The sequence below is a fragment of the Paroedura picta genome, chromosome 5 (assembly GCF_049243985.1).
Source record: "Paroedura picta isolate Pp20150507F chromosome 5, Ppicta_v3.0, whole genome shotgun sequence".
Lineage (NCBI taxonomy): Eukaryota > Metazoa > Chordata > Lepidosauria > Squamata > Gekkonidae > Paroedura > Paroedura picta.
In genome coordinates this window covers 80346988-80354508 of record NC_135373.1, presented here as the reverse complement: position 1 = coordinate 80354508, position 7521 = coordinate 80346988, and the positions used below count along the sequence as shown (strand labels likewise).

At 41.3% G+C, this 7521-nt stretch overlaps 1 protein-coding gene across 5 annotated transcripts in view; it reads right to left on the bottom strand.

The window, feature by feature from the left end:
* The window catches only part of SRGAP1 (SLIT-ROBO Rho GTPase activating protein 1), a 126077-nt gene that overhangs the window by 41372 nt on the left and 77184 nt on the right, over positions 1-7521 (bottom strand). The gene's annotated exons all lie outside the window — the stretch shown is intronic.

Genomic DNA, 7521 nt, shown 5'->3' with positions numbered 1-7521 from the left:
AATGCTGGTAATGCTTAAGGGGATGAAATTAAATAATTTTGGGGCACTGTTTGCGAGTACTACGATATGTAACTTCACTATGCCATGCTGAATGGAAGGAGACACACCATGAATGGTGCAAGTCCACTTGCACAGGCAGATTTTGTACCAATTAAATAGAAATGGCAATGGTAGAATTCCTGTCAATATTGAGAGACTTGTTCAATCCAGGAAATCATTGTCTGGGCTGGAGTACTGCACAGTGATTGACTGACTTCTTTAGTTCCTGGAGGCAGCTCTTATCCCCAAATAACCTTGAAAGTTGTGCTATGATCTTTACGGTATTTAGTAGCAGCAGGTGGCTACTGCATCATGTTATCAGAAACCCATGCTGCACTCATGTCATGAGCAAGCACTGAATCCTTGGGAGCTTTTTCAGCAGGTGGGATAAAGCCACAAACAGGAGAAAGGATTAAAATAGGTGGGACAGTGCTTGCCTACATAGCCAAAAGGGTGACTGACAAAACACAGAGAGTTCTATGGGCTTCTTTGGTGAAATTCAAGTGGTTCAAGAATCAAACATGATCCTATCCCAGATAAATTGTGACCTTCAGGAAAGGACAATCCCTAAAAGACTAATACTGTGCCATATGCATGTAAGGGGAAAGGGGAAAATCAAGAAAACTGTGGTATAAATTCAGGCTAAGAAAATTGGATGAATGTAAAAGAAACTCACTTTGTAACACAGTTATTAATCATGATTTACTGCAAAGGTTTTTTTCCTGCCCATGTAAAGAAATGCAGAATTAAGGAGGAAAGGCTGATAGAGGAAAAGCCTATCTCTATCAGGGAAATGAGACGTGACCACCAACTTCCAGGCCTGAGCACTAAGAAGTTCCTGCCCTGTTCATGTGTGTGCCGATGTAGAGATTACAAAGAAGTGATACTGAGATGTGGATTATGTGAACAATATATTGCTATCACCACTAAAGGGATTTCTTTCTTTCTTTAATTTACAATTGGATTTTTATACCATCACTCCCAGCACAGCTGGCTTGCGGTGGTTTACAGTAAACATAGAATAAAACACCTCTAAAAAAACTCAATACAAGTTAAAACATCCAAATATAACAATGCTCCCTAAAATTATTAGAATCAAGATGACGGTAAAAATACAAATTCCACCCCCAATGTCTGAAGCAGCTGAACCAGCACAGCAGATAGTCAACAACTAGGGATGGAGAAAAAAGAAAAGCAAGAAGAACCAAGGAGTGAATCATTCAGTGGTTCCAGGAAAATCTAATACCTAATCCTGGAACTGGGAGGATGGGGAACCTGATCTCATTCCCCGGTATCAGCAACACCCAGCCTCAGCCAAACTCCTGGAGAAAGAGCTCCATCTCACAGCCCCTACAGAATCCAGAGAGTTCCATCAGGGCCTGCAGCTCTTCTGGAAGCTCGTCCACCAGGTAGGGGCCAGGATCAAAAAGGCCCTGGTCCTAGTAAATGCCAGGTGCACTTCCTGGGGATCCAGGACCATCAGTAAATTCAGAGCGGAGTGCTCTGTGGGGGGCATAAGGAGGTAGGTGATCCTGCAAGTAAGAAGGACCCAAGCTGAATATATCCTTAAAGGTCAAAAACAAAATCCTGAATATGATCTGGAATCCGACTGGCAACCAATGCAGCTGTCTCAGCAATGGCTGGGCATGAGTCCTCCAAGATGATTTAGCGAGGACCTGTGCAGCCACATTATGTACCAGCTGTAATTTCCAGGTCAAAGGGAAGGGTAGGCTCATGTAGAATGAGTTATAAAAGTCTAATCTGGAAGTGACCATTGCATGGATCACTGTGGCCAGGTGTTTCGAGGACAGGTAGGGCGCTATTAGCCGTGCCTGGTGCAGATGGAAAAATACCATCCGGGCTACCTTTGTGATTTGAGCCTCCATGGATAATGAGGCATCAAAATCACCCCCAAGTTCCTGACCAGGGGTACAGATGTCAATTGCACTCCCTCCAGGCAGGGTAATCATGCTTCCTGATCATGGTAATCACACTTCCTGATTCTTCAGCCACTTCCACTTGAGTTTTACAACATTTATGTTTACATTCAAAAAGTTTATATAATGGAGATGATAATAGTCTCGAAACACTGTGCTGATTAATAAATCATAATAAGATTGGAGAACAATAGTGACAAGGGAAATAAGTCTGGGAAATGCCTGAACTGACTGAAGAATAAGAGCTGTTTTTCTTTATAACTTGCTTTTCATTACCCAAAGGAGTTTTCAAACGGCTTACTATTGCCTTGCCTTTCCTCTCCCCACAACCGATACCCTGTGAGGTAGGTGGGGCTGAGAGAGCTCTAAGAGAACTGATCTGTGAGAACAACTCTAAGAGAACTTAGGGTCCCCAAGCTGACTGTATATGGAGAAGTGGGAAATCAAACCTGAGTTGAATCTGCATGGAGCTTTTATTCCAATCCTAGGTCTATTCAATCCCTGCCGTCTACACTGAATGTGATTTCCATTTTGATTTTGGGCAATTTAAATTTTCTCTCTGCAACAAGCATGATTGATCCAGAGTGACGCTACCATTTCCCCGCAATATCTTGGAGTGGATATAACCCTTGATATTTGAAAAATCAGCATGAGTAAAGGTGCAGCTATCTGCTTACCCTGAAATAACGCTGCTGAGCCTCCAATGCTGTAGAAAAGCCCTGATTGGCCAGGGCATCAGTTCAGAGGCTTCCTTGTTCCCAGTTTGCAAGGCTTCCCTTAAAGGGGAAGCCCTAATTTCTCTTGGCAGAAGCTCCAGGAGCCCTAACTTTTCTTGGCAGAGATTTTCTTCTTGAATTTATTCCCTCTGCTCAGCTTTCTCCAATCCTCTCCCCACTCCCCTCAAGAACACTAAGAGGCTCCTGCTGCAATTGGCTCACCCCTTCTAAGCTTCCCTAATCATGTGCAGAACACTTTTCTGTTTCAATGGGGGGGGGGAATAGAGGAAGATCCTTCAAATCGATCTGAATTCAGCAGGATTCACAACAAAATAAACAAAGTAAGTGCAGAATCCGCCCTGGTCCTCTAGATTAGAGTCTGCTGCTCTTTAACCGCTGCAACATGTTGGTAGGCACAGCAGAAGTGCTGGCATCAGTGGGCTTAAACAAAAGGAAGTGTGTATGGGACTGGATTGCACATTAATGAACTAATTCTACAATACAGGATTTTTCTCAACATACTTCATTTCAGTGAGTATACCATAGTAACTCAACAAAGGACTGCACTGTTCATGTCATATTTTATTTCAATATAAATAACACAAAATGTGCTCTGGCATACGTATAGGCAAAGTACACGTTCTGTCATTTCCAGAATTTAGTTAATAAAATTGTGATCACTGCTTTTGGGGTTTTCTTGGCACAGGTTTCTCTTTGTTCACAGTCTTGAGAGTATCTAAAGAACTGAAATAAATGAACATGTAGAAAGTGACTATGTGCACCCCTAACTGAGTAAGTGCCACTGAGTGGACCTGAGTAGGATTCTTAGCACTGCTTGCTAATATTTTTGCAAAAACAAGTAAACTACATTTTCAAGTAACTAGTAACAATGAGAAAAACAAATTTGCATATATGGAAAAGAGATACAAAGCAAACTGGTCTTTCAAACATTGATTTCCCATAAGTCTTTGTGGGTTTTTAATATTCCAGAGAAAGATATGGATTTTGAAGGTATACTCCATTTCATTTGCATCTTACAACACTCAGCTTTTTGAACTGCACTTGCTAAAAAGTCACTTTGTAGTCTATCTCAAAGACTGGAATTTTCAGCTTCAGAGAGTCATGAACTTTCAGTTGCTAAAAGTACCCTTCAGCAAAATGAATTATTTTTCAAAATCATAAATGCTTTTCATGTTCCAAGACCTTCTCAACAGGAGCAGAAGTGCTTTAGACTCCAGATACTACTGCTTCTTGGGCCCATTTCTTATTCAGCAGCTCATAGCATTTATTATTTATCTGTTTCAAGGCCTTAAGTAGAACATTCTCTGGTCCATGATGTGACAACCATAATCCAATAATAAAAGTGCTGTTAGTAAGCTCCTGGCATCAATCTGTCTTTCTCAATAGGGATGGATATGAACTGGAGCACAAAACAAATTTTGCCATGAAAAATTTCCCGGTTCATGCCTTTCAAACTGAGGTTCAGGAGAGGTGACTTCACCAATCATTTAATGGGCCTCCATCTGGTTTAATTCAGAGGTTTGGCTGGCAATAATTTAATGCACACCCCACTGTCAGCTTGAAGCCATTTGAGTGCACCGGATCTCTTCTGTTCCTTTGGAAGGGAAACCATGTGCACCTGGTTGATGCTACTGCAATCCATTCTGGTTGGAACTGCTTTGGAAGACTGTTTGGATTGCAGTAGTGTCAACCAGGGTTACATGCTTTCCCTGCATATTTGCTGCGGAATACTACAAGTTACATAAAATGAACACATTAAAGCCAAGTGGTGTAGGGAGAGCCAGCTTGGTGTAGTGGTTAAAAGCGCCAACATCAAGTATAGCGAGCCAGGTTTGATTCCCCGCTCCTCTACATGCAGCCAGCTGGGTGGCCTTGGGCAGTGGTGGCAACAGCAGCTCCTCCTCCTCCTCCAGTAAATGGAAAATGGTTTCTGTTCCTTTATGCCATTCAACATGGTATGCAGGAGCCACAAACCTGTGCCGTCTTTAATCATCATGACTCTTTTGCGGCCCTTAGTCCGCCCTCCTGTACAAAAGTACACCTTCTTGTTGCAATGGCCTAAGGTTTATCTCAGTGAATTAATCTTCTTATTTCCTCTCCTAGGACTGCCAGCTCTGGGTTGGGATATATCAGATATTTGGGAGCTAGAGCCTGGGGAACTGAAATTGGCTATCTGGAGGACAATTGCAATAGCAGATCTCTGGGTGCCACCCAGAGGTCGGCTACCCTAGGTAGACTTGGGTAAGGCTGTTAACAATAGACATTTTGGAAGACATTAATTCATAGGGTTGCCAGGAGCTGGAGATGACTTAGGCCATATCATGCAATCCTACTGGAGAAAGCAATTATGCTAGGATTGGTCACTGTAAAAAGGAAACCAGGCTGACAAAGAGCACGATGATTGGATGCAATCAAAATGGACATTGGCCAGAACATTACACAACTAAAAGTAGTGGTGCAGGATCAGAAGTCATGGAAGCATGTATCATAGGATCACCAAGAGTCAGACTTGATTGAATGGCTAACATCATTGTCATCATAATGGCATTTAACACATATCTCTTTCCCACATGGGCAAGTCAAGCAGTAGAAATTCTGGACAGTTGTTACAAGACCATGTAATTAATGTTAACACTGTAAGATCATGCACTTTAGTAAAAGTGGTTTGATTCAAAGGAGAATTACAAGGGGGGGGGGGAATCTCATACATGAATGAAAATACCCTGTCCAGTTGGAGATTCAATCAAATATAATCACATATCCACTAACACTGCTTTTTGAGTGCTTTCATTGTGTCAATACCACACCCAGTCCTGTTTTGTCCTGGGAATGAAGACTGCAAGGACATCCTGCATGCCTCACATTCTGAAATAAATTAGACCAACCAGTACATGAGACTGCAAGCACAACATTTTTGTATGCCACCAATTCACCCATTTTCCCTATAACATTACACTGCCCACCCTCAGATATTTATTTCAAGAGGTTTCTATTTCAACAAGTATTACGAACATGTAGTCCACAAACGCAGAATCCTTACTAAGATGTGAAAGCCTAAAAGAGAAGATTAGAGGAAAATATGTATGCGTAGGGGAGTTAGTTCTTCTATTTTAAGTAGTTTACATTCTTCTAAGCCTAATGACTTCAATGGACTCAGAAAGGTATACCTCTGATTAGGCCTACACTGTTAATATTAAATTTATATAACAGGTTATTAAAAATGCATTTTGTGCTATTAAAGTAGTAAAATAGGCTTAGACTTGCTAAGAAAAAAACACAACTGCACATCTGTCAAGGCCCTTCTGCTCGTGTCCATTAAAAGAATTTTCCCTGTGGCTGAAAAATTTCTGAAAACTTTCTCCCTATACATACCTTATGCAACTAATAATTCATTTTTCATCTTTTATCAATGTATAAATAATCCAAAAAGTCAACAGACACTCAAATATAAAAGGGATCAGTCACAGAACTGAAGGATCACAGAACTCTATAATGCCTAAAATAAGCCACCTTGCTCCAGAACTCATAAAAGACTTTCTTCTTCCAACAGGGTGACTAAAATAATCCTACTGACCTGGCACCATTTAAAAAACAAACAGAGAGAAACAGACCTATCCACCGGCAATATGATAAATAAAGAAAAATGTCCTATTTTTGTGGTTTTCCTTGTATCTTTATTCTTTAGGACTTAAAGAAAGGAATAAAGGAACTCTTTAGGAATAAAGAAACAAGGAAAACCACAAAAATAGGACATTTTCTTTATTTATCATATTGCCAGTGGATAGGTCTGTTTCTCTCTGTTTGCTTTAATTATTAGATTGTCCTTCTTATACTCTTGTATACCATTTAAAAAACAAACAAGACCCAGCTCATGAAAGACATGTCATTTCACTATATTGATGTAAGCACATAGAATAATAGAATCATAGAATTGGAAGGGACCTCCTGGATCAAGTCCAGGCCCCTGCACTATGCAGGACACTCACAACCCTATCGCTCATCCACTGTAACCTGCCACCTCCTTGAATTTTCACAGAATCAGCCTCTCCGTCAGATGGCTAACCAGCCTCTGTTTAAAAATCTCCAAAGATGGAGAACACACCACCTCCCGAGGAAGCCTGTACCACTGAGAAACCACTCAGGAACTTATTCTGGGTGTTTAGACAGAATTTCTTTTGAATTCATTTCATCCCATTGGTTCTGGTCTGTCCCTCCAGGACAAGAGAGAACAACTCTCTCCCCTATATGGCATCCTTTTAAATACATACCATAAGACGGCTATCAGATCCCCTCTCAGTAGTCGCCTCTCCAGGCTAAACAAACCAAGCTCCCACAACCTTGTCCCAAAGATGGTGAGGGGTCTCCAAACCCCTCACCATCTTTGTTGCCCTCCTATAGACATGCTCCAGTTTGTCTACACCCCTCTTCAACTGGGGTGCCCAAAACTGAACACAGTACTCCAAGTGAGGCTGAACCAGAGCAAAGTGGTACCATCACCTCCTGTGATTTGGATACGATACAGCCCAAAATACCATTGGCCTTTTTAGTCACCGAGTCACACTGCTGACTCATGTTCAATGTATGTTTTACTAAGATCCCTAGATCCTTTTCACACATACTACTGCCAAGATGAATCTTCCCCATCCAATATTGGTATATATGGTATTTCCTACCTAAATGGAGAAGTTTACATTTGTCCCTATTGAATTTCACTTTATTAGACCAGTTCTCAAGCCTATCAAGACCATCCTGTATTCTGATTCGGTCTTCTGTTGTGTTTGCTACCCCTCCCAGTTTAGTATCATCTG